The sequence below is a fragment of the Mytilus californianus genome, unplaced genomic scaffold (genome assembly GCF_021869535.1).
Source record: "Mytilus californianus isolate M0D057914Y unplaced genomic scaffold, xbMytCali1.0.p SCAF_5, whole genome shotgun sequence".
NCBI lineage: Eukaryota > Metazoa > Mollusca > Bivalvia > Mytilida > Mytilidae > Mytilus > Mytilus californianus.
In genome coordinates this window covers 87,010,605-87,022,997 of record NW_026262701.1, presented here as the reverse complement: position 1 = coordinate 87,022,997, position 12,393 = coordinate 87,010,605, and the positions used below count along the sequence as shown (strand labels likewise).

Genomic DNA, 12,393 nt, shown 5'->3' with positions numbered 1-12,393 from the left:
CAAAATTTTTGAATTTTTTTTGGGGGGTTCATACTTTTTTTCTTCAAGATTTTCAAAAAAAAACTTTTTTGGGGGGATTTTTTTTTTCATAACCCTTCCCTAGATTTTCCATTGAACATGATGGAATTTTGTGATGGAAAAAATGGCATCAAAATTCCATCATGTTGATGGAGTATTCAGGAACAACTTTCCATCAATGCTGGAAAATGTTTGATGGAATTGTTTTCATGATGATGGAAAATTGATGGCATATTTTCCATCTGATGGATAATTGATGGTATTTTTGACATCTGATGGAAAACTGATGGTATTTATGCCATCTGATGGAAAACTGATGGAATATTTTCCATCTAATGGAAAAATGCATGGAAACTTGATGGAGAATTGACCATCGGATGGAACTTGATGGATGAGTAAGGAAAATATCTTTAGAAAATCTTTCCGTATATGGCATTTTCTGTAATTTAATAAAACAATATTTTTTCTCTGTCATCTATAGGTTGGCCTGTTACATGTGTGTATCTTTTAGTTAGTGTCCCATTGAACTCGCTGTCCTTAAAGTTGAATTTATTGATGGCAAATGCTGCAAAATAAAAGTAAAAGAATCTAGCATATAAAAGAATAACTAAACATTATAAAAATTTAAAGTTACATCTATTGTAAATTCTGGAATTGTAAAATGAAAATAACACTTTTTAAAAAAATAGGGCAAATTTCTCCTGTATTTGTTTCACTTGCAGGGTCAATATCTAAACGTAGTCAAATCCTTCTAGAAATTGAATATTCAGATGTAGATTTAAGGGGGTTGGGGGTGGAGCTCTCCCCCTTTTTGAGCTTTTGAGCTACATAAACTGTTTTTGCATAGAAGTTTTACAAGTCCTACTCCTAATGTTGACTTAATTGACACCACCACCATCAAAATTCTGGATCAGCAACTGATACATAACCGTAGAATACATTTAACCTCCTGTCAATACTATATCATCACAATGCATTTCCCAAGACACTGCAGGTGCATGAAGTATAGAGGTTGTTCTTGCTTTTGTTTAGTATTTGTTTATCATTGAACTTTAACATAATGGGTCTTGCCCATTTTTAACTGGATTTTCGAAGGAAATATGGGTTATTGATTTGGGGATGTACGGCAGGCGGGCGGCTGCCAAACAGTGTCCGCTCAATAACATGAAAACGCTTTGATGAAATTTTTTCAAATTTAGAAATGTTGTTTCCTGTGACTAAATGAAGGTCAAGTTCAATTTTCATGATTTAAGCTTTTCTCCTTGTTGAGTTATCGCCCTTTCTAATATCCAAAAGTCGTATTTATAATGTGATTGAGTTATTTCTCTTTGTACAGAAATGGTTAATTATACATATAAAGTTTGATTACACTAAGTGTTTATAAATAATTTTCTCTTATCTGTTATCAGATTATGACAAAGCATATGGTAAATGTCTTATCTCACAATTATAATTGGAGTGACAGATTTATTTGAAAATTTTCTGTTTCCTAAGTGCTGATGATTATAAGCTATTTACAATGATATAGGACTGTATAAATATAGTAAGAAATTTACTGTTCATTTTTAGACATGTTGAAGATAATTACAGATAAGTTTTATAGATTTTTAAAAGACATTGTATTAATGATAAATAAAATTTTGAATCCTTTTCTCTTCTCTTTGGTAAATTGTTTGAAGAATTCTGTTGTAAGTTTGTTTGTTATTCTGTAAAAACTAATTTTCTGAATGCTATATATAATTTTTGTCTCGCCTTGACGGAGTCAAAAAGCGAGACATAGGTATGCTGTTTCCGGCGGCAGCGGCGATGGCGATGGCGTCAACAATGTATTAGTTTGTGATTAGGTCTAGTTCATGGTGAACCACTAGTGGTAGGTCAATGATATTTGGTATGCAGTTGTATTAGCATTGGCACATCTCATTACCATGGAGATTATTTGGCCCCGCCCCCTCAGTCAAGGTCTATTGACTTTGAAACTTTGCTTAGTTTACATGTATTAGTTTGTGATTAGGTCAGTTTATGGGGAACCACTAGTGGTAGGTCAATGATATTTGGTATACAGTTGTATTAACATTGGCACATCTCATTACCATGGAGATTATTTAGCCCTGCCCCCTCAGTCAAGGTCTATTGACTTTGAAACTTTGCTTAGTTTACATGTATTAGTTTGTGATTAGGTCAGTTTATGGGGAACCACTAGTGGTAGGTCAATGATATTTGGTATACAGTTGTATTAACATTGGCACATCTCATTACCATGGAGATTATTTAGCCCTGCCCCCTCAGTCAAGGTCTATTGACTTTGAAACTTTGCTTAGTTTACATGTATTAGTTTGTGATTAGGTCAGTTTATGGGGAACCACTAGTGGTAGGTCAATGATATTTGGTATGCAGTTGTATAAGCATTGGCATATCTCATTTAAATGGAGAATATTTGGCCCTTCCCCCTCATTCATGGTCTATTGACTTTGAAACTTTTGCTTAGTTTTCATGTATTAGTTTGTGATTAGGTCAGTTTAAGGGTAACTGTTAGTGGTAGGTCAATGCAGTTGTCTAAGCATTAGCACATCTCATTTCCATGGAGAATATTTGGTCCTTTCCCCTCAGTCATGGCCTATTGACTTTGAAACTTTTGCTTAGTTTACATGTATTGGTTTGTGATTAGGTCAGTTCAAGATGAACCACTAATGTTAAGTCAATGATATTCGGTATGCAAATGTATTGGCATTTGCAAGTTTCATTTCCATGGAGATTATATAACCCCACCCCCTAATTATGGTTCATTGACTTTGAAACTTTTACATAGTTTACAAGTTAATGTTTGTGTTTAGGTTTGTTTAAAGGGAACGACTTATGAAAAGTCAATGGTATTTGGTTTGCAGTTGTATTAGCATTGGCACATCTCATTTCCATGGAGATTGTTTAGCCCTGTACCTTCAGTCATGGTTCATTGACTTTGAATATTTGCATAACTTACATGTTAAAGTATTGCTATTTTAATTTCAACATTTGCATTATCAAAATAACAAATAGGCGAGACATATCTCTGTGTTAACAGTTTATTTTTGATGAAGTGAACTCCTTTAAAAACTAAGCTTATATTGTCTATTAATAAACATATATTTAGATTTCCGATTTTACAAAATTAAACTGTGTTTGATTTCAATATAAATTGAATATATATAGGGTTCTTTGAAATGCTGAATCTAAACCTGTATTTAATTTCATTATTAATTAGATAATACATAATACCACATTTACTGGTCCAAAGGGTCCTAAATTAAACTTTTGTTTAATTTCATCAAAAATTGAATTCTTGTGTTCTTTGGTATGCTGATTCCAGCAATGTTTGAGTATTAAATCATATCTAATTTTAGAGAACTTAGTCATCATTGGTTTTTTTATGAAGTGAACTCCTTTAATTAGATAATAATCTATTTTTATTATAGGATATATTTCATACATTTAAAGTTGTTGATATTGCATTAAGTTGCAGATCTGTATTTGTTTGTGACAAATGAAAGAAAAAATATTTGGAACTATTTTTAAATTATATTTGATTATACTTTGAAAATAGATATACATTGTGTTACATCATATCTAATTTTAGAGAATTATTAATTATAATTATCTAATGTTAAAGTATTATGTTAAACCATATTTTAATCCAAAGGGAAATAACTCAAACTTACTCCATGAACCAGTAATGATAAAATCAAAATTTCTTTATAACAATTATTTTTAAGTCATGTGTGTTATGAAGGTAGATATCACAGTTGTTATGTGGTATTTTCTAAGTTTTTTTCCATCAAGCAAAATGACAGTCCGAATTCCATCCCACTTTCCATCAAAGAAATTTTCTTAGTCCAATTTCCATCAAACTTTCTACATTTCCATCCTATTTACCATCAGGGGGTAAAAATGCCATCAAATTTTCCTTCAAAAAAAGGCTGATGGAAATAACATTCCAAATTTCCATCATCCTTTGATGGAATTTTTTGTCTTGGGATGGAATTCCATCAAGTACCATCAACTTTCCATCAATTGTCCATCAAGTGTTGATGGAAAAATGAAGAAATTGATGGAAGATCTAGGGACGGGAATTTTTTTTTTCCCAAAAATTTTCCATTTTTACATTGTTTATTTCTGATTTATATATAAAAGCAACAAATACTGATATGGCAGGAGATACACACCAAACAGGGTGTGTAAATTATTATATGTAACAGATTAACTAAATATTGTGCAACAGCACAGTATTGCGCAATAGCACAGTATTGCTGTGCAATAGCAAGAAATCTTCAATTGAAAATAAATACAAATCTTTTAACCAATTTCAATGGGATTAATTTAAAGTCTTTAATTTTTGGGGGTTCTAATCTTGTATTACTATTTTGGATATTGGGCCCCATTTTTAAATTGGTGTACATTGAGGTCCAAAGGGTCCAAAATTAAACTTTGTTTGATTTCATCAAAAACTGAATTATTGCGGCACTATGATATGCTGAATCTTGATGTGCATTTAGATTTTTTATTTTGGGCCCTGTTTTCAAATAAGTCCATATTAAGGTTTGAAGGGTCCAAAATTAAACTTTGTTTGATTGCAACTAAAATTAAATTTTTGGTGTTATTTTATATGCTGAATCCAACCATGTTGTTAGATTTTGGATATCAGACCATACTAGGTAAATTAAATGTCCCATTTCAAATTTTTTAAGATCTTTGACCACATTTATTTTGTGTCAGAAACCTATATTATGTCAAAAATTTGATCACAATCCAAATTCAGACAGTATCAAGCTTGAATATTGTGTCCAAACTTGCCCCAACTGTTCAGGGTGCGACCTCTGCGGTCGCATCAGGCTGCGCTCGGCGAAGCATTTTATTTATTATGTTAAAACTACACTTTATTTTTATTTCATTATAAACTAGAGAAAATTCTGATTCCAGTGATAACTAGTTTTATACAAGTATCTTTATTAACATTTACCACCACTGAGGGTCACTTATGCATGGTGCCTCAAAATATGACATCCTGGAAAAAAACTTGATTGCACCTTTAGCAAATTTAGATATTCAAGTAAGTCAACAAGGCCAAAATCTTCAGTGGACTCTTTATTAGAGTTCTTGCTCTTTTTAGACAATTTTTATCAATTTTTAGCCATTTTGCTTATTATCTTGAAAATATGAAAGATAGATGGAGACTTTCAGAAGCAAAAATGATCAGCAAGACAAGATCTACTAATAAGTAAAATTTTGCTGAAATCATTAATAGACTCTTTTACAGTAGTGATTGCCCTGAAGTCAGGTGATTTTTTTTTTACCCTTTTTCGTGTTTTGGGTAAAAACTGAAGAAAATAGAGAGAAACTGTAAACAGAGCTAATGATTAGCAATACAAGATTAACAAAAAAGAGATTTTTGTCATGATTTCTAGTCCACAATGTTGAGTGTGTTCATTGTTGAAGTTGCACATTTACCTAAGGTGAGTGACACAGACTCTTTAAAGCCTCTAGGTTTTATAAAAACTAAAGTTTAAATTGAGAATATCTCCACAGTAAAAATGTTCAACAAATTTGATCTACAAATAAGTAAACATGGTCCAATCATCAATTGTCCCCTTATAGGAGTTTATACCCTTGAAAGACATTTTTTTACACATATAATACATAGAAAAAATCAATTAAAATCAAAATGTTCAGTGCAATAAGATCAGTTATTATGGTTGAAATTGCCCTGAGTGATGATATGAATCTATTTTTGTCAAAAACTATAGAATTTAGAGAGCAAAATAAGTAAGTCAACATGACCAAATTGTCACACTTTATTGGATTTATTCCCACAAAATTATATTTTTTATTTATCTCAAAATGTTAATAGAAGTGAACAGTAAACAATAAAAATGATTATCAATACAAGACTTACAAAATAGCCACTAAAAAGTATTAAAAAAAATACCAAATTCCAAGGTAAATTCAAAAAGAGGGAAGTTCATAAAAACAGACAAAATCAAACGTTAGACTATATCAATAAAAGGAAAGAATGGAAAACAATTGTCATATTCCTGACTTGGTAAATAAATAATAAATAAATAAAATCTTAACATAAGCAAACATAACTGATTGCAATAAAGGAAAAAAGAAAATATCAAAGTGGCATATTTTTTACCAGGTGAGGAATTCAGGTTCTTAGGAGCCTCTTGTTTAAAAACATTTTATATTGATTTCAATTAATTTTTATCTGGCTCACACTTGACCAGGAGTTTCAAAAGCAAAACATGTAAAAGGTTTGAAGCATAGAAATGTCTTAATTAGAACAGCAGTAATTGTCATTTGTAAAATTTTTCTGAGAGAGTTGCAACTTCAGATTTAGTGCAATTAACAGGCAGACAAAATGCATTGTGTTAAATAATACCAATAGGGATAATGATAGCCTTTTTAGAATGTTCACTACCTTCTATTAAACACGGACCAAGAACTTACATACACATTTAACTGAATTTCTTTCATTTTAATATTCAGAAACAAATGTGAATATGTATGATTATAGCGTTTACTTTTTCTGCTATCTTTATAAACTAGTGCTTTTAGGCCTGTTATCATGCAGTGAATACACATTTTTTTAAATCTCAAGAATTCATTTTCAATTGTATGTAAAATTATTTCATTTTTTTCTACACATAATTCAATAATCCTCAGCTTGAGAAAATATGTTCAGTGGATGCTGTAGTTGTGTCCAATCTCACTGTTCAGATGCATGGACCTCAGTAGGGTACACGAAAGAGCAATTTAGTTCCAAACAAGTAAAAAGTACCATGACTTTTGGTTGGATTGTACCCTCAGCATATGATAATTCACTAGCTGTGGTAACCACACAGTGGTAGTAAAAAAAAGTGTTTCCATTTTCCATGCAAACAAACTTTTTCTCAGGGATAACCATTATCAAGCTGGGTATAAAGACCTAAAGTTTGGAAAGTGAAAATTTTAAAATATGTTTAGTAGCATATTAGGCCTAATAGAACAGTCTAAAACATCATTACTTTTATGATAATTGTACTGCTGTACCTTTTCTGTGTATACGTTTATATACTGGTATTTATATGTATATGTTTTATAGCAATAACATTTATTTTATTCTTCTTTTTTTCAGATGATCAAGTTGCATACATTATGTTTTGCGGATTTGGAATCTTTATTTTCTTCTCCTACTTTCATTGGACCTTGAAATTTGGACATGTTGGAGGTGAGTCTTTAAAAAATTGTAAATCAACCTTTGGTAAATATCATAGGTAATGAGATAAGGTTGATTTTCTGAACAGTTTAATCTTCATTTTGGTAAGTCTCTTCTTATACTTTCCCCCTTATTTTAGGTCACCATGCTTAAAGGGCTTTGTGAGCTATTGCCATTACTTAGCCTCCGTCATCATAAACTTTTTTTTTAAATCTCTGAAACTACTGGGTGAAAGTTTACAAATCTTTACCCAAATAAAATGAACTTAGTTTAGAAATTGTACTAAGGGATTTGATCCAAGGACAAAACATATAGCTAGATTTTGGCTAATATACAAAAAAAAATTAGGGCAGTTACATAATATTTCAACACAGGTAAAAAAAAATTCAACACAGGTAAAAATTATTAGCAGGTCAAGGTCTATCTTATCTGTGAAATTAAAAAAAATATTTTTAAGGCAATTGCTTTAATGCTTTTGATAGCAGGGTTGGCAAAAACCTGGGTTTCATGAGTATTACCCAGCCCAGTGGGAAATACTGAGAAAACCCGGGTTTTATTGGGTTTTACCAGGTAATACTTGGCAATACTAGGTAATATGATATACTGGCCTGAATTATAAAGAGGATTCAGTGATCAATCGCAAATGCAATACCTTAAAGATATTTATAAAAATAAGACAAAGTATGTTGATTTATAAATAAGTTTACTTGTTTGAGACTCTTATAATACAAGTGTGTGATTTCTGAGAAAGTATTGCTCTAGCAACTTTGAGACAAGTGTACAAGAAGACACATAAGACAAGTAGGAAAAGCTTTTCTCAATAATTCTAAGAATCTATTAAATCACCATTCTGTCTAGATTGGTCAAACTGTTAACATATAAAACCTAAGAATTGAATTTGTTTTTTTTTCTTTCAAATATATAACTAATATTAAGAATTAAAAATTATATGAATGGAAAGTTACTTTTAAACAATTTCTGTTCACTGCTAAAAATGTTTACTAAGTTTAAGCATATTTATAAGTACATCACTAATTAATAAGTTATTATTTAGATTAGAACACAGATTTGTTTATATAACAATAATAAGCCTTTTCATTTCTATAAGTGTTCATGACATGTCCCCTTAGGGTGTTTATTCAGCAATATGATTGTATAACAATTAAATTTACAAATCACTTAAACACTGCAATAAAATGCATTTTTTCAAAGTTTGGATTATTGAAACAAAGCTTGGAAATAAACAAGTATCCTAAAATGTGCAAATCTTGTATTCTACCTACATAGAATTAGTGGAGAAAGGGAAGAAATTGAATTTTCAATCTTCTAGAAATGACTCTCAATGGTTATCTGTATAAATTTAGCTATAATACTATTAAACAAGGGCTTCATAAATGGTTGTATTTTCCGGACATGACAGATAAATTACAAATATGACTTGTTGTGCCAAACCTGAAACGGACATTTAACGAGGGTTTGCCATTTTAACGTAATTCAGAAAAAATTGAAGTTTTTGCGATCTTATCGACCCGACCGTTTGCCTTAAACAGCCACATTTCCGGTCATAAAAGTGACAGGGTGAAAAAATACTATCAAAACAAACCCTACTTTAATACCCTCTCATTACAATCAAGGGTAATTAGTTGTCAGACAGTTGAAATTTACCTGTTCAGGTAACAGGTAAACTAATATATAATTAAACTACAACAAATTTTACTATTTTGTGTAAAAATAAGATTAAAAACTCATATTGCCCAGCCGGGAAAAACCCGACCAAGGTTTTCCTGCCCGAATAATACTTTGCCAACCCTGTTCGATAGGTGGCTATATATGTGACCTGGATTAAAAGGTTGACATGCCAGATTAAACTAGGTGAAGTAGATCCTGCCTCTTGTAAATTAAATATCCTATGTTTTTTAGTCTTTCATATGGTATGTAGAGAAAATACAGTTAAAGATAATAATGGACTGGCAAAGTTTTGAGAATATTGATTCATAGATGTATTTGCATTTTTAGAAGTTAATCGATAGATGACAAAAATGATGTTAAATGCATTATGTAGAAATCTGAGTTAAAAAAAATACATTTTTATACGACCACAAATTAATTTATTTGTGTTCATATCATGTTATGGTGTTGAAAACAGGGAATACCCCACTTTTTCTGACTTGTGCCCAACCTGTTAAAGAGAGAAAATATCCGGAAACCAGTAAGTTCATTTTAATAACCAAAACCCGGTCGGACAGCTAAGTTTTTTTATGCGAAGTCATGATTTGACATATACCCTTCTCTAAACACGTGTTCTTATCTCTATTTTAAAGCTTCTACGATTATTTCATTATTGTTTAGTGTTTTCGTCTAAACTGTTGAATCTGCATTGCTTCGAAGATGCATTCTAGTTGTCCAGGGAGTGATTACAAACCTGTATTTGACGATAACTTGTCCAAGCATTGCTATTTACAAAATCTTCCATGAAAAAACGAAACGCAAAATCTCGCAAATAAATATACAATATTAGTATAGTGTAGAAAAATATAGAAAATATTTGTATGAGGCTGAGAAACAAGGGAAAATGCGAGGCTTTGCCGAGCTATTTTTCCCTTGTTTTGCGCCGAGTACAAATATTTTCTATATTTTTCTACACTATATTAATATTGTTTTTATCCTGTAATTTTGTTTATTTTGGGATTTTTAAGCAATTCAACTATTTTTAAAATTGTAAATAGTTGTTCCCCCAATTGGGGCCTTTTTGCGTAGAGATATTTCCTTCTAGTGTTTACCTGTGCAATAATGACGTGCCACGTTGCAAATAGTTTTCATACAGTGGTGAAATGAATACAATTGATGAAGAACAAGTATTTTTATTCAATATGAGTCGATAAATGTAGGTTTTGATGTCAAATAAACGTACTTGTAACAATTGAAACAGTAACACATTTGTTTTGATCGAAATCGATCAGTTCAACTATTGAGCGGGCTTTTCACTGTGTGGATGTGTGTACACATTAAGTGTGCCAACATGGAGCGTTGCACCGTAAAACATAGATTGAATTTGGTTGGACATGTTTGTCTGAGAGCAGAAAGAAGTCGACAAATTATCATGATCAGACTGACAGACAGCGGGAGCGGAGATAGTTGACGTTGCCACGGGTCCAGTAACTGTTGATGTCCTTCTAGGTAAGTTTGATTGTTCAGTTTGTGGTGTGTATGGCACAACCACCATGTTTTCATCTGTTGTTGTATTACTGAGAATATTTGAGATATTCTTTTGCTGCTTTTCAGAAATAGTGCTGTAATTGTTAACAGAGGCAACATTCTTGTGTCCTGAAATTTGCATTATATCTGTTCCCTGGATATTATTTTCCCTTAGCTTTTGCACGAGATACTTTCTAGCACTATGATTTGTGAGCCGTTTGTTTTTGTCTAGATCCCCCCTTTCTTTCATAGTTTTCACCATTGATCCTAGTTTTCTTTCCCCAAGCTTTTGTCTTAAAAACCAGATGTCGGACCTCTTGTCTTCAAGTGGAATGGTGCGTGTGGCCAAATAAAAGGGAGATTCTGATGTACTAAACCCAATTGGTCTCTTTGCGGCATACAAAGTATAGAAATCAAGTGGGTTACGGTCTCCTTGGCTTTGATATATTTTAGGCGAAATCTCCCGTACATCTGATATGTTTTCTCCAGTCCTTGTTTTTGTCTGTCTTTCGTTTAACTCCAAATATTGGGAACCATGTGTGGATGTATTCAAGGTTACATCACCCCATCTGAAAAATTATAACGCTAATTCTAATTATATTAATTTGTTAAAATTTTTAGGGGTTGACTGTGTATCTGTTACTGTTTGAATTGTTTTACACTAGTAATTGTAATTTGTTGGGCCCTTTATAGCTTGCTGTTTGGTGTACGTGAGCCAAGGCTCCGTGTCGAAGGCCTTCCTTCGACCTATAATATTTTTTTGCTGTTGAAAATATGTAATTTATTTGAAATCGCAATTAAACAGTATAAATTATTAGCAACCTATACATTTCATTCACAATATTTCTATATAGCTCATACAAAATAAATGATTCATGGTTGGACAACTAACTGTACTTATATTACATATAAACATGATAAATATCTTCTGTTTTAGCAATTTTAAAGTCAGATATATAGCAGTGTCACTTGTTTGCCTCGTGTTACAATGTGTATGGAGAATAAATAATATATTATGTTTTTCATGTTCAAATTTATTTACAAGCATTCATTTTTTTCAGATTTGGTGAGACGATGGCAGTGCAAATAATATCACTTGGATTATACATTTTATAGTGTACTAAATATATAGAAAGCGAGCCATATTATGCTCAACAAGCAGGATTAGGAATTTTAGTGTAGAAGAGAAGAATATCAATGTTCCACTATAATGAATATGTGCTTGTGTGATTAATCTATTTCCTGAATGATGGATGGATTGTATGTTTTCGTTTCATATATTCAAAGGACAGCGAATCAGAAAAAGATCTACATGTTACCTGATATATGGACAATACTATACAAATTCATACGGCAAATTTATATGCCATTTGGAAGCTAACATTTATACACATGATACACATGTGAATGTTAAATAAAGGTAGGATGATAATGAATAATTATGATCGGATGATAAATAGTGGAATAATACATACAGGAGGGAGTCGAGTGTACAATACATATATGTTAAAGATTTTTTTAAATGACTGCAAAATAATCAGATGAAGGTTTATTTGCAAATTGTTGTTGCTGTTAATATTTTTTTTTATCAAGTACATGTATTAAATCAAATATTAAATATATTGATTGTTTATTATGTGCATTATACATTTATGAAAAATTGCTTGACATATGTCACAAACCTTAGTGTATAGTGTTCTTGTACACCACGAAGTCCAAAATGAACACAGTTGTTCAGCCAGATAGTCCGTAGAAGGGCATCAGGACAGCTGTCACCCAAGACATTTCTTTCATAAAGAATGTTAATTTCATCGTCCGTAATTGGCTGTGATCGTAGGGGCTTATTTCCTTTGCCTTTCTGTTTAAGTACCTTCTGCTTTGCTTTCCAGGATTCCCTGGTTAGTCTAAAAGCCTCATCTTGGTGTGTGGTTGATCCAGCAATTGAATGGCCA

General features: G+C 31.6%; 1 long non-coding RNA gene across 1 annotated transcript; it reads left to right on the top strand.

Annotated features, from left to right (window-relative positions):
• The first annotated feature begins 10,129 nt into the window (after positions 1 to 10,129).
• Positions 10,130 to 12,063, top strand: LOC127701735 (uncharacterized). Its single transcript, XR_007982183.1, has 2 exons — positions 10,130 to 10,423; positions 11,503 to 12,063. It is a non-coding gene; the product is annotated as an uncharacterized LOC127701735 (long non-coding RNA).
• The last annotated feature ends 330 nt before the right edge of the window (positions 12,064 to 12,393 follow it).